Genomic DNA, 16,477 nt, shown 5'->3' with positions numbered 1-16,477 from the left:
GCATGAAAGAAAATTTAGCCCCAGTTTCATGTGTTCAGGTACTACTGTGACCCTCCAAGTATGGATGAGATGGGGAGGGGGAAGCTGCCCATGAAGATGACTAGGGTGAATTCATTTCAAATTCCAGGAGTCAGGAGTAGAAACACAACTACAGGTGGCAGTGGGCACCTATCAGATGGTTAAACCATATAAATGTCATTTTCTCTACCGAATAGCAATCTGAGAATGCCACGCACAGGATGTGATACGCTTAGCAAAGGCCTGGAAGAGAAATGACTGCTGTCTTTTAGTACTTGTGATACTCTCAAACCTCTGTTTTCTGCCAAGGCACCTAGGTTTACAGTGATGTTGAATTTTCTTTTAATAAACAAGTAAATAAACGACAAACGAAGTAGAACTCTAATTTTAGCTGGGAAGTGCCAAGATTTCCAGTGCATGTGAAAGATGTGCATGTTTATTTTAGGAGCTATTTTCTTGCAGCCACTACAAAACACAAAAAAATGCCTTCAATTTTTTTTAAATTTTTCTAACTAAGCAAAAGAACTGGTCTTCTTCAAGGAATATTTCTATATCAAGTTTCATTACTATGTTGGCTGCAAACTTTAGAACATGGCAATCTTTTTCTAATTCACCTGAAGTTATAAGAAGAACTTAACTTCTCCTTTGAGTTAATTACAGAAATTACCTACAGACAGAAAAGAAAATCCCCAACTGTGGACATTTGGACAGTTCTAAATGTATTGTCACACCTATGCAGCTCTAAGATACAGCAGGTAAACTAGCCACTAATATGAAGGGCTACTATAACACATATAGTTCTATAATAAAAATTTCTTGTTACACACACTTTATAAAGTGAAGAAAAGGTTTCAAGTTTGATAAAGAGAGAAGAAAACATCAGTGTTCTAGGCTGGTGAGAGAAAGAAGTTTCATTCATTTTGGTTGCTCATCTACGCCGGCCAAAAAACAGTGAAAAAGCTCATAAAATATCCCTCGTTTTGTTCCTCTCTCTGATTTCCTGGGAATGATAAGAGAATGACATGCATACAACTTAAACCCTTAAGGATGTTCCTGCCAGGATGCAGAAACATATAGCAATATATAGAGAGATTATAGCGTACATACACGCTAGAAAGAAAATCCTTTTTTTAAAGACTGTTATACCCTCTGTGTAACAATAAGTGCTCAGCTATTCTCTGTGACAAACAAGTGCTCCAGATGTACGTCTCAGTGTACGCTAATTGATACTTGGGGTCTAGACAGCTCTAGGTTAACTTTGCAAACAACGTTTCATAATTTATGGCACACGACCAAAATATCTACCCCAGCTAACAGGTATGCCTACGTTCCTAAATGCAGGTAGCACACGTGCTCTTCAGCAACAAATATGAAGTGTTGTCAGGAAGCAGGTTTTTTCCTCAACCTGACTCAGTATTGACATTTCAGGTTGCTGGCATTTTAAAAGTTTTTAAAACTTTTTTTGGAGCAACTCAAGAGGGAAAATGTTGGGGGTTTTTTGTGTTTTTTTTTTTTTTTAAAAATAAGCTGTATCTTTACAAACAACTTTTCCATTACACTCTAGAAATTTTCCCCTTAAATATTGCTATCAGAAGGAAAAATGAAAGCCCTCTATAGCTTTGACACCAAAGTATCTTAATGCCTTTTCTCCTTCTTATTGTGTCATTGATTAATAGACCTAAATGCCATGTATCCATCAAACTTTGATTGCAAAAGCTGTCTTAGCTCATGGAGCTTATCTCTTGTGTTTTGCACTCCTAGAAACGTCACAGGGGAGGAAATCCTAACCTTACATACACCAGCCTTTGTCAGACGAACAGAGATCCTGAGTGAGGGTTGTTTTGGTATTTTGTCTACCATGCATGACTAGAGCAACAGTTCACTTCAAGCAAAAGAGAAGAAACAAAGACTCTTTACCTCCTTGAACTTCTTTTTCTGTTAATTATGAAATCAGTTATGGACTACTATCCTGATCAGCAGCCTCATTCAACTGCAATCTACTAATGCTCATTGATACTCATTGATACTACTATGTTTGATACCCTTTTATCCTATTATATTCTACAAATAAGTTTCCCTGGTTCCAAATTGCTGGAGAAGCAGAGGAGGAAAAAAAGTGAGGAGACACACAAAGCTTATTTACAGATGTTAAAAAATATAATTGTGTAAAGCCAAAGAATTGCAAGATGTAAGAGTGGTTGCCCATTTTTTTGTCTGTTTATCAGATGGGAGAAGCTCTCAGGGCTTCTGAAGACTGGCCATTTTCTCACACTCAGCCTAAGGACATAAGCAAAAATAACAGAGAGGGAAATACAAGTGGATTGAGAGCAGCCCTGAGGAGAAGGACTTGGGGGTGTTAGTTGATGAGAAGCTCAGCAGGACCCAATGTGCACTTGCAGCCCAGAAAGCCAACCGTGTCCTGGGCTGCAGCAAGAGCAGTGTGGGCAGCAGGGAGAGGGAGGGGATTCTCCCCCCTCTACTCTGCTCTCATCAGACCCCCCCTGCAGTGCTGTGTCCAGCTCTGGGGGCACCAACAGACAAAGGACATGGACCTGTTGGAGCGGGTCCAGAGGAGGCCACAAAGATGCTCAGGTGCTGGAGCAGCTCCCCTGTGAGGACAGGCTGAGAGAGTTGGGGGTGTTCAGCCTGGAGAAGAGAAGCTCCAGGGAGACCTTAGAGCGGCCTCCCAGTACGGAAAGGGGCTGCAGGAAAGGTGGGGAGGGAGTCTTGGTCAGGGGGTGCAGAGATAGGTCAAGGGGTAGCAGTTTCAAGGTGAAAGAGAGTAGATTTAGGTTAGATCTAAGGAAGAAATTCTTCCCTGTGAGGGTGGTGAGATACTGGCAGAGGTTTCCCAGAGCAGCTGTGGCTGCCCCCTCCCTGGCAGGGTTCAAGGCCAGGCTGGACGGGGCTTTGGGCAGCCTGGGCTGGTGGAAGGTGTCCCTGCCCAGGGCAGGGGGGTGGAGCTAGAGGATCTTTAAGGTCCCTTCCAACCCAAACCGTTCTGTGATTCTAGTGTTGAATCACATTCTAAGCTATTTTTAACAAACCATGTGAGACTGCTATCAAAAGTAGCAAATTTTAGATGGTTTAAGTGGAGAATTAGGGCACAACAAATCAAGAGCATCATGTTAAAGGTATTTCAGCTGGCAAGAAAACATTTTGCTACTTTCAGAACATGATTTATGTGATGGAAAAATCCTGTCAAGTGTCCCAAGGGGCTTACAGTTTTGTTTCAAACTGTTGCTAATGAATAAATAAGGTCAAATGTCCTCTACCATTTGTGCAGCAGTGAGCACACTGCCAGTGCTGAATTGGCAGCACACAGGACATCTCTCCCAATATTTGTTATAGGAAGACACAAGTTCAGGCAGACTTGAGCAATTTACAACAAATTTGAAGAATTCTTCCAAATCTGAAAATATCTATAACACAACCTGAACAGTTTGGAGAAGTCACTCATCAGGCCAGGTATGTCTGCAGTTAAAAGCCTTAATCATCTTCAGTGAGGGATTTTGATTCCTAGACGAAATGAAGACCTCAGAATAGTTTGCCTGATACCTACCAGTGAGCTATAATACATGATAGGTTTCCTTTCATGCTATTTTTCAGGCTTGATTCTTAAACAGCAAAGCTCCTTTTGTTGTGAATGGTGGATGTGTGGACAAAGCTCAGCAGGTTGGCATCTATTAAATTTTGCATTTTGTGTTTTTCTGTGGTACCATATAGTTGTAAGGATAGTATACAAAGCAGACTTGAGCACCAGGCATCATCTTACACTTGTACTAGGCTAGATATCTACTTTATACTACACCTCCCTCACTATACCATTCTATAACACTTTTGTTGTTCTGTAGAATGTATATGATTTGCATGTGTTTATTCATAGCGTCTTCATTTCAACTATTGACTGATAAGAACATTGAATCAGAATTTAAGAGAGATTCTCTTATTAATTTGCTTGAAATTAATATTTTATGTAAATGACTCAGAAGAAGGAATGTTCTCCAAAATTATAGTATACTCTTTGAAAAAGAACTATAGTCAATTTTCTTTCAAGAATATTAGCTCTTGCAAAGTTGTCTTCTTTGAAGATAGAGGAACTATTTATCTCCGTTGCTTTCTTGTAGACATGAATTAATTTAGTTGTTTAGAAAAAGCTTTTCACATGTATGAGGAATATACTCAATTCTTTGTTGTTTTTCCATTCTGATGACACAAAACAAGCTATTTTTTTCCTACATCCTGATACCTAATTGTATTTCCAGAACCAACTTATTTGAAAGCAATGAAATCAATAGCACAATTCTTTTCAATGGGATGAATGTATAAGGCTTTTTTCAACATAGTAGATTAATCTTTTTGATAGTCTCAATGTCCTTTAATTGAGTAAGAGATAATGGTAGTTGCATTTTCTTATTAAATTAATCCTTGAGCTAATACTTTGTCAGTTTTGAATATTTAAAATGTAAAAAGGGATAGTATTTTTTTTTTGTTTATGCAAGAGTAAAATATCCCTATTTGTAGAAAAAACAATTAACATAAATACAGTTTTCACCAAAGGTTCTCAAAAATGCCAGTAAGAATTATAATTTATTTTTACAGACAAGGGTAAGGCAGTTGAAATAGTAAAGTCACAACCATTTGTTAACAAAGATTAATGTTACCAGAGTATATCAAGATCTTCAATTGTTGGTGTTGCACAGACACTGTCATTACTAAAAAACCCCTCTTCCTTCACCCTTGAAAATGGGGGTGGGGGCTGTGTCTAAAGATATAAAGACTCACAAAAAAATAGGAGAGTCAAGTGATGGAAGAGGTTGCCCAGAGAGGTTGTGCAGTCTTCTGTCCTTGGAGGTTTTGAAGAACCATTTGGGTAAAGTCCATGGAAACCTAGTCTGACTTCATCATAGCTAACAGTCCTTTGATAAGGAGGCTGGATTAGAGATCACCAGGGGTCTCCGGAGCTGAAATAGCTTGTGATTCTACAAAAACTCTTCACTTTTGTCTTATATTTCAACAATGTTTCCCATAGAAGACTCATCTACAAGGTAGATAAAATGGTCTTTAAGGTTGTTGTCAGAAGATCTTGCTCTTTTCCTATGGCTAGTTATAGACAATTTCACCTCCGTGTACATTACATCTCTACGGTAGGTGTTTTTGATCTGTGATGCAGACATCTGTGACCTCAGGCTGCTTTTTTATTCCATTATTTATTCCTTAATACCATTATTTATTCCTTAATACCAGACTTGGTTAATAACCTCACAGTCATTATTCTAGAGTCAACATCTTCCAAAGATTTTTTTAAGGGTGTTAAAATTGCAAAAGGTTGAAAACTATTGCTCTTTAAGAAGTCCAGAAAGAAACAAGTTACTTTAGTGAGCAGACGCTTATAAGCAAACTCTTTTCAAAGTCAGATTCCAGACATGAAGTAAGGACACTGATCTTTTCCCAAACAAGTCAGATGGTCTTCCGCAGAAGATCATTTTCCAGACTGAGTCAAGTTTATCAGTATAGTCTCTTAACAAGTTTGTCTTGGAGAGACCAAGAGCAATTCTGTAGCAATGACATAACAAAAATTTAATTTTTCAAATTAAGACTCTCATTCTATTAACACAGAATCTTAAGTTTATTTCCTACAAGGAGCCTTAATTTAAGTCACAGTGTATACAGAGTTAAACCAGAACTGTGTTTATATATAGGATTCCGATTGAAGAAACTGCAGATTAATGTTATTTTGGATAATTTTATCTCATCATTACTAGCTAGACACTGAGACTGCTTCCAAATCTTTGTTAATGAAAATATCAAAGGTCATTTGTAGCAGATTCTTTGTGCTTGGATAGTTCTTTTCTACCCTGAGAGCTTAAACATTATTTTATAGATTCATAACAGGGCTGGAAGGCAACTCAAGAGGTCATTTCATCCATCCTCTCTCCCAAGGCAAGATCAAACAGCAATCTTGACAGATGTTTTTCTAGACTGTCTTTTTAAAAACTGATTATGGGGATTCCAAAAATCTCTCTAGGCAGTTTATTTCAATGCATCACTATCAGTACCTTTAAAAGGTTTTTTTTTCTAGTAACTAATCTGAATTTTCCTTGTTGCAGTATAAATCCAGTACTGTTTGTTCAATTGCCCTTGATACAGAGAATAGATTGTTTCCTTCCTCTTATAGATCTTTTAAAAAAAACATATTTAAAGACTTAGTTCAGAGGATAAAAACAGATTAGAAGTCCAGTAAACACAACTATGAGTGGGCTGAGAGAACTGAGTCATTCAGCTTTAAAGAAAGCAAGCTAAAGATGTTTGAGACTGATCTTTAAATATGTAAAAATTCTTCTAGCGACCCATACTTTTTTATTTAACGTGCAGGAACTAAAACTAGACGTAGTACTGTAGGTGAGTTCTTAACAGCTACAAACACAGTAAAAAACCCTGTTTTCTGAGTCCTGGTTATGCATCTGCTGATACATGTCGTAGAACACCTGCTGCACTCATGATAATACTTCTGATAACTCACATTAAATTTACAGCTTTCGGATGCAAACTACCACCCAGACATTTATTCCCATTTTGTAATCCTTCCTAAACACAGTACCTTGACTATATATATACATGCTGGACTACATTCCATTTTTTCTCCAAACAATATTTACCAAGATAATTCTGAAATCTTTCCTCTGTCTGTTGACTGTAGACCTCCTCCAGACAGCGGGCATCTACTCACTGGCTTAATCCCCTGCATTTATCAAGGAAGGCTGAAAAAAGATGTCTCAAGTCTGCTCAGATGGTTCTCCCTAAATTCTCCTAGAGGATTCCTTTCTTAGATGCCCATTTATTTAATAAGTTAGTAATGTTTGATGACTGTCATATGTTTGTTACCTGATTCACTGCACAGCAGCTACCCAGGAAGCTATTAGTGCCTTGCTGAGATGGACTTACTCCCTTCAAAGTTAATAGCAAGGAATTCAGGAACTTGACTCTTAAATGTCTTAAGCAACATCCCTGAGGTAATGATCTGATGCAAAATCATACATATCAATCACATGTAAAGCCCTCAACTGTGTAAATCAATACAGTGGTTCCAGAGATGCATGATAAGAGTTAAACAGTGAAACAAAGCTAGAAAGAATTGTTTTGGTTTTGTTCTTTGTTTTTAGAAAGTTTTATAATTAGTGTTGGGGCACACTGGGCACTGAATTAATTTCATAGTATCACACATAAAAGCAAGCTGAATTCCTCTCAGTGCAAAACCAACCTCAAGCTACCTTGACAACAAGATACCAATAACCCTGTAATTTCAATTGTTCACTCTTTTTTTGTGTTCTGTATCTCAGTGAATTCTCATCTTCCCAGCCCAGTGCCATAGGCTAATAATCTGTAACAAAACTCACCCTCAAAAAATGTCAGATATAATGAAAAACACAACTTCACAGATGAGAAAGTTGGCCTTAGCGAAATCCTAAGGGCCCTAGCTCTCAGATTCTGTAGGTTCTTCTGTTTCATCCTCTAACCCTGAATTCGAAGGGTATGTGAAATTGAACTATTCCTGCTTCTTTCTACTGAATCACTCATTACCCATCAAAGAATAACAGACTTCCAAAGAATGAAAATTCTACTGCCAGCTGAGAAAAAGATGTCCCTAGCAGTTGAAACCAAAGCCTGACCACCCACCTTAATGATCTACTAAGTACTATTATATAGAACAAAGTAGGAGTAGATGCAGATGAAGAGATTCAATCTGCCAGCCCAATGACTGGCCACCTTCTATGTCACTCAGTCATTCACAACAGTGAAGGGAGCATAATGTCCTGTGGATCTGATTCTGTAACATTCGGTGGTGGTATAGATCAACTCCAAGGTGGAAGACTTTAATGCAGCAAAGAAGGCATGAAGATTATGAACCTTCTGGACTGAGAGAAGGGGAAGAAAGATGACTCAGTTATCAAGAGAAATTCAGAAGACAAAGCTTTCATTCTAAACAGCAACTATTTTGTATATTTTGATAGGTTTTGTGACAAATTAGAAATATTTAAACAAATCTTAGACTAAGCATATGTAAAATTAGGAAAAACAGGCCTAAGATAACAAAGCCTCGCATACCTTAATTATCACTAGTAATAAATTACATTGCTACTCGTTTAGTTCTCATCTTCTCTACTGATAACCAGTGAATAACATCAGAAACAATTACACTGATTGTATTTGAGATCTGGTGATTTGCCCCATTAAACAGAAAATGAGATTAACACACTGTGTCTAAGCAAATTTCGAATACTGATGACTGCACCCAACTAAGGTTGACCAGATTCAAACAGGTGCCCTGGAAGCAGAGGTCAAAATACTAGTTATAATTTAAGGACTGCACTGCTTTGAAATCGGGCAGCTTCTGAGAAGAAGAAAGGGGTTGCCAACAGATCTACATACTAATAGCTTTAATGTTTTTTCCAGATTTCTTTGGTTTTAACAAAAGTCTGATTCTTTGAATTTGATCAAACAATGTCACCGTGCAGATTTACTAGCTTGAAAATAGTTCTATACAAAATGTTCAACCAATATCTCATTGATTTATGCTATATCATAACACAGTGTGCCAACTTTATTGAATAAGTAATATACCACTGCTAGGAATCTGATGGTTTTCCATGTTACATTTTCTATTTCAGCAGGTTGCTAAATGTCAAGTAAATGCTTTATGCTGACTTCAGACCTCACCAAAAAAATCTTTCCCAATATGTTGCAGAGCTAATTCCACTGATGTTTATTGTGGGGTAGAGACTTTTTTTTTTTCTTCTTTTTACATGCCATGGAGAATATAGCCAAGATCAGCTTTTTCTGCTCTGAATGAAAAATCCAGGCATGTATATTTAGGGCAAGAATTTCTTAGAACCTGAAATGAAAGAATATTCTCACTTTATACTTCTGTTGATTGAGATTGGGATAACATTTCTATAAAAAGCGATCAATTAAAAAAAAAAATCAAGATTTTTAGTCCTTATATTTAAAAGGATATAGCCAAGTGTGCTAGTTTTGGCTGAGATAATTTTCTTCATAGTAGCTACTATGGGACTATGTTTTGGATTTGTGCTGAAAATAGTATTGATAACACAGAGATGTTTTCACTATTGCTGAGCAGTGCTTACACAGAGTTGAGGCCTTTTCTGCTTCTCACACCGCCCTGCCAATGAGGAGGCTGGGGGTGCACAAAAAGTTGGGAGGGGACACAGCTGGGACAGGTGACCCCAGCAGACCAGAGGGATATCCCATACCGTAGGGTGTCATGCTCAGCACATACAGCTGGGGGAAGAAGAAGGAAGTGGGGGGGGAAGTTCAAAGTGATGGAGTTTGTCTTCCCAAGTGGCTGTTCCACGTGACAGAGCCCTGCTTTCCCAGAGATGGCCGAGCTCGTCTCTGCAGATGGGAAATGGTGAATGAATTCCTTGTTTTGCTTTGCTTGTGTGTGTGGCTTTTGTTTTACCTGTTAAACTGTCTTTGCCTAAATCCATGAGTTGTCTCAATTTTCTGTTTCCCTCCCCTATAGTGCTGTGGGGGGAGTGAGCGAGTGGCTGTGTGGTGCTTAGTTTCTGGCTGGGGTTAAACCATGACACCAAGCCAAATTGTGTGAAGCTGAAGGTGAACAATTCAAAACTGACTAAAAGATAGTCCCAAATGACTTAAGTGAAATTAATTAAATGGCTGAATACTTCCATTCCTGCCTTGTGTTAACAGCTTTACATAGTGCTGTAAAGTTTGCGCTATCACAGAGCAAAGAAAGAATTATATTAGCAACATATTTTGATTAAAAGAAGAAAAGTTAATTCTGGATTTGTTTAGAGGTTGATTCTGAAATAAATATCTTATTAGTGAAGATGTAGGTCTTCCATTGCTGCTTACAGAATTTGAATGGTTATCACTCAAAAATGACATCTTTGCTCCTACTTACATGTTTAGAATATTTAGATTTCTGATTAAGCATTGAATCCTAACTCTAATGGCCTTTTATCCACTACAAATGTAGAGAAGTTTCATTTTGATTTGTGTTAAATCAATTATTTCTGTCTGCAGCCTAAAAAAACCCCACCCCAAAACACTAGTTTGCTCTTGGCTTTTCCCTGTCTAGTCTAAACACTGAAAATGTCAAGTTTGCCCACTAATTAAACATGTCCGTCTTAGACTTCACTTGTATCTTTTATCATAATGGTGCAGAGTCCCAGGGAGACATTATACATTCATGTTTTCAAATATAAGATGTAAAAAAATACAAATATAAATTTAATGCAGCAATCTTTTAATGAGCAAAGCAATTATGGCACGGGAGAAATGAAGGAATTAGCCTTCTAAAAAGTTCTCGGAATTTATGGGCCCAGGGCATCAGAATCTGGTTGAGACAAGTTTTTGCGCAGATCCTCTATAAAGTAGAATGAAATGCAAGTTAATAGTGAAAGTCAGGGAAAACATGCTTAAAAAGAGAGGGTTGAACTAAGAGGTGCATTAAATTTATAACAAATGATAAAATACTTCATTTTCAAGACTAGGATTGAAATCTTACAGGAAAAGATTTCTTACAGTATTTTGGTTCTTCTTCATCTATTTAGAAACCAAATTTTAAAAACCCCAAACAAACCAACAAATAAAAACCACCACAACAACTACTAACTCTAAAGATATGCATTAGCAATTCAAAACTTTAGCAAAAGAAGGTTTTTTTATAGTCCAGTTTCACAAAATGCTGAAGCTTCCTAGCGCTTGTGTAGTTAGGCATCTCCTAGTTTATGGCAGCTGACATAAATTCCATAATAAATAAATTCCAATAAATTCCAATTTTTTCTGCTTTTTTGTCATTTCCTTTGAGGTCTCTGTGTGGCCACTAATTAGTGATTAGTAAACTGAATTTTACAGAAGTTCAGATATAGCCAGGAACGCAATAACAGAGCTTAAAAAATGTATATATTGGTAGCATTTTTCACAGAATAACAAGGAAGAATGTATGAAAGGAATAAAGTATATTTGAGATGGAAAGGAGCTGTGGTCATGGAATAAATCCAAAAGGTCATCAAATGTGCAGTATGAGCAACTGGGGAAATTAGATGGAGAAGAAACACAAATAATTTTTAAATCTACCAAATAAAAATGATTATGCTAAAGCATATAGTCATCACTATTCTTCCCTAAGCAGGGCACTAGCTCTCCAATGCCAGATGGATGGCTAGGCAGGTCTATTCCAGTACAATTGCTCTATTTTACAGAACTGGGCTCTCTCCATTTAAACGTGTATCACAGGGAAAATGTCATTTGTATGTCACAACAAAATAGGTCCTGCTGAGCACACTCCGTGCAGATGTGAACCTACACAAGAAAGCAGAAGCTCATAGCTGCACAGAGAGCCATTCTGTAGCCATCTACCAGGATATGGCTCATGGACAAGACCTGAGATCAGCCAGTAACTCCTTCCTTCACCAGATAGGAGCCCTGACATGAGCTCTGCCTGCTTGCTATCATGCACAGTCCCACACAGCACACCGTCACAGACAGATTCAGCTGTGGAACATATGTTCTGTTACATTTCACAGCAAAACTGAAAACGTGGGTTTTGGAAAATCTTGAAAAACAAGCATTGCTGGCCAAACATGCTGTGCTAAATGTAAACTCAGCATTTCAATCAGAAACGTGGCACAAAACATTAAAAAACAGATTTGGGGAAGGTACCAGACACACAAATATTGTCATCTTGTATGGCTGTAGTCTTCTCCATGGCAGTACAGTACTGGAACTGTACTCCAGAATTCAGTACAGCACTGGAGAACTGGCATACAACAAACTATCAGGTATCACTGTCCTTTGATCTTTTAATCTATTAGAATTTCCTGAAAACAACCGCTAAGAAAAACTCATCCATGTAGGAGCAGAGCTGTACCACTCAAAGGACTGAGGCTCTTTCCTTCCACTCCCTTCTCTGCTTGGTATCATACAGTGGGTCCCAAAGAAGCAGGGAATGGTGGGGGCTTGGGAACGTCAAGCGCTTGATGAAAATGAAATGTTGTGAGATTAGAAGGTAATATGTGGCTGAAAAGAAAGAGTGTGGGGTTGTGTGGTTGTGAAAAGTACGGAAAAGATGGAGTGATATTTAGGGTAAAGACTTAGATTGAGAAAGTGTCATTTGGGAAAGATTAACAAAGAATGTAAAGGAGAAATTACTGAAGTAGTACTGAAAGTGGTCTTGAATATCTGCAACTAAAGGCTATATTGACAGAATTTTATTTTTTTTTTTATTGATGAGGGTCTTTCAAGGCTTTTGTGAGAGTAGGTACTGAAAAAGATTAATTCAGTTTTCAGTTTTAAAACAAGTGTTACATATTCGTTCTGCTTTGCTAATATATGCAAAAAAGTATAGTTTGATTCCAATACAGAACAGAAATTCATTTTCAAAAATCTTAAAAGCGGTGTTGTGCATCTCCTAATAGCAAGGTGAGGTATAGCTAGGTTATTAATGTTAAGGAAAACCAAGTAATTTTGAGGAGTGATAAGAGAAACTACGTGGGAGAAAAATAAAGGTCAATAATATGTTTAAATTAACTTCAGGGATTAGGCTTGATTCTGATCTTGTTTATACAATCTGTCTCAGTTTCATAGCAGTTACATTAAATTTAAATGGAATTTAGTGGGACTTGAATTAAGAGTTTGACCATACCAGTACTGTAACCTACCAGAACTGGCCACCCATTTCCTTGTGTGTCAGTTAACATACAGATCTAGCAGCCAGCACTTCTGCTTTGTTCACTCTGTGAAAGGGGCAAGGATGTAAAAGCTTCATGAGAACTATTTGCAGTGGTGAAGTAATTCTGAAACAATTAGTAGAATATTTAATTTAAATAGATAGAGGAAAGAATAAATACCTCTTTTGTTATATACCCTGGGGCTTTTTGTCAGTTCATTAATGCAAAATTGCAATCCACAAGGAGACATAATACATTCTGTTTTGGTAAACAGAAAATTAACTGTATTTTTCTGAACACATATCTAAATCTGGAAGTTGCTAAGGTAATCTCCTTAAACACTAAGCAAACTTACCTTGATCAATTCCATCCAAATTAAAGTAAATGAGCAGGGAAGTCTTTCAAAAGCACTGTAATCCCATTTTCAGAAAGAATACGTACACTTAAAGACTTGTATTTCAATGCAAGATAAGGTTACTATGGCTTCTAAAGCATTTAGGTAGGTTTGAAGAACAGATACAAGATGTTCAGGTTTTTTTGCTTCTTCAAAAATATTTAGCTATCGGAACCAAATTCAGATTGTGTTCTTAGGCTGGGACAGAAGACAATTCAGTAGCCCTGGAATATTTTTTGTTTTTCCTTTTATGGTACCATTGAATGAAATTAACTCCTTCCAAAGAAAGCAAGAAATAGAGCAGCCTCTTACCCCTCCATCCAGCAACAAAAAAATACCTCTGGCATTAAAATACCTTTATAAAGTAAATAAAATACCTTTATCCTAAGCTGAAGTAGATTCCCTGTATTCCACTGAAATACACATCTTCACTCTTGCAGAAACTGTGTTCTACAAGGCCAAATACTGGTCTGTTTGAAATCATGGGGTCAGCATTCCACCTATCAGATTTCATACACATTTCCTTTGAACACAAGAGATGCAATTTTTCCTCAAAAGCATGCATACTTCTGTCTGTAAGAATGTCTACATAGAGATGTATGTAGCTAAAGCTTTCAGGTCAAATATATTCGTAAATCTTTCCTACAATATGCATCCCTGGCAATGGTTGCACACCAAACACAAACACATAGGCAAGCTTTTCTTGGATAAGCACGTTTTAAAAGCGAAAAACAAACAAAAGGTCATGACAAAGAGTGTAAAACACAAAGTAAACAGGATGATGAATAACAGAGCCCACAGTTCTCTCTAAACAGAGATACTTTATTTATACAAAGCCAGACTAAAATGACAGACAACTTGGAGTTTTGCCATGAATACATTTTTAACAGCAAACAAGATGAACGTATATTTTTCATTCACAAATGAAGCTATTTTTTACTCTGATTTTCTACTCTGTTTAAAGTTTTAGACCATTTTTTTTTTTATAAATTGCATTTTAAATTATTCTTTTAGTTTCATATTAAAAATAAAATAATCAAAATTAACAGAAATCTTGCCAAATTTAAGGAGTTTTCCGGGGAAGTTGAGTCCACAGTCTATCTCTTGCACCTGTTAAAAATGTTCTGCCTTGGAAAATATTAACATTCTGACCAGTAATACTGACTATTTACCATGAAGCATTCCCCATGGCATGCCTGTATACCACAACAGTTACTCCACTATATTATCTTCTGAATTTTTTGCTAATTTTGGAGAAGTTGGATTGTTGCTAAGAATTTATCCATGAACGTCATTATCATCCTCATTAATAACTCATTTTCCCCAAAATGTTTATAATATAACGTTTTTGATTCTTATTTCTTTTTGATTCTTATTTCTCTCTAATACTCTCTGCCTTTAACCAGGTTCTTTGCAACTTTTCTCCTCTTTCTCTTTTCCATACATATTTGCCCTCTCTAGACCTCTTTCTCTAGGACTAGTGAAGGATTGCCTTCCCTAGGCACAGACTTATAATCTTAAAATATTTTCAAAACCCACCACTCATCTGTTTGACAATTCACTCAAGCAGATTTATTAATGGCTTCTGATTTGTGATAACCGAACTACTCTTTAATGTCTTTTTCTGGCAGAGGTCTCATCTTCACCACCTTCTTCATAAACTCACACTTAATTTTTTCCACAAGTATCTCTGAGAGCAGCAAGGCAGTTGCCCAAATTCTCACAGTGTTATTAAGCATGGTCATGTGCCATCCGCTCACTTAAGAGCCTTTTACACCTTGCCCCACTATTCACTTGGTTTTCTTTTAAATCCTTTACAGAGGCCTTTTATCATTCTGATATGCAACACTACAGAAATTGTGGGGTAATTTGTACGTTCCCTGCAGCCACTCCTCCTTCGCACTATTGTCAATCTCACCCAATCTGTATGTCACTGTCCAGTTTTCCTCCCTGCATCCCAAAACATTTTAAACTCTCCTAGCATATAAATCACTTTTGAAAGGTTTATTTTTGACCCTTTCAGTGGGAGACATTACTTCAGATTTTCAAAGATATGGTTTATTTCACCTGCACAATCAATATTAGTTAACAACATTTTGTCTTCTTCAGAGTATTTTCACTCACATCAATCACTTTTCTTCTCTCAGGATTTCTCTAGTTGCTGATTTAATAACCTTAGTTGGCAATGTAAAATCCACTATCAATAAGATTCTTACTCAGACATCTCTCCTGAGCTACTACAATCTTTGTTGTCATCTTCTAATTCTGGCCTGGTCTCTTGATTTTGTATGACCAGTTTCAAATTCGTTTATTTAGCTTTTTCTTTGCACTTAATTTCTGTCCTCAGCAACTGTAAATACTTTGAGAACCGTTTTCTTTCTTGATCCAATTCTTCTCTGCTAACATTCTCAGCTATGCCCATGAGGGTTGCCTTAAGCTTCCCACTTAACACTAAGCTCTTGCCCCTCCTTTAGCTTCAACAGTGTTCAAAAACCACTATTGACATCAGCTATATTTGTTCAAACAGTAATTCAGTGAAACTCAGTAGAGCCTGAACTCCTTCAGTTTTAATTTAATGCAGATACATACAATCAGCTTTCTGAATCACAGTTTTCTCCAGGACAATTTCTGCAACTGTAGATGAATACTCTCCATGTTGACGACAACAACAGAGTAATCTAATTTCTCGAACATAGTTTGATATTCTCTGGACATCCTCCTTATGAAAGAAGGAATAGTGGTTTTGAACTGACATGCTACAGCTATAGCATATTTTATTGCTACAATAAACCTGTAACTATTAAACTAATTAAACAATGAGTATGATGTGCCTAAGCTTTTAGCAAGTGAATGTGGGTTAGTTATTTTATGATATCTGACTCAGCTACTTCTGGTGAGCTGACCAGAGAGAATACCCACATTGCTGGGAGTGCACTTTCAGTAGACTCAGAAGAGAAAGCAGACACATACCGAACTTTTCTTTCCTATTCCCAGTGTCACTAACCTAGTTTAAAGCGATGTGACATCACTAAACACAAATCCTACCTGAGCAAGAATTTTCCCTTGTTTATTACATCTCAGTAAGACTCATTCCTGCAGGCATATATGCCTAGGTGTAACTGTATTTAATGTGAGGAATATAAAAAAACATTAGAAATGCGAAAAGCTGTTGCAATGTCTGTTTGCACAACTTTGACTACAGCAGCAAGGTCCTGTGTCCTTTCTGAAGGATAGAGTAAAGCCATCCAAACAAAGTGAGGGGGGCTAATTGGTCAAACATCAAACCTTGCCGATTTTCAATTTTCACCCATGGACTATATCCAATTATGATAAGTCAGGACTGTTTTTT

The sequence above is a fragment of the Athene cunicularia genome (genome assembly GCF_003259725.1).
Source record: "Athene cunicularia isolate RWA chromosome 11 unlocalized genomic scaffold, athCun1 chr11_part1, whole genome shotgun sequence".
NCBI lineage: Eukaryota > Metazoa > Chordata > Aves > Strigiformes > Strigidae > Athene > Athene cunicularia.
The sequence above is the reverse complement of the archived record's forward strand: the minus strand, read 5'-3'. Positions refer to the sequence as shown.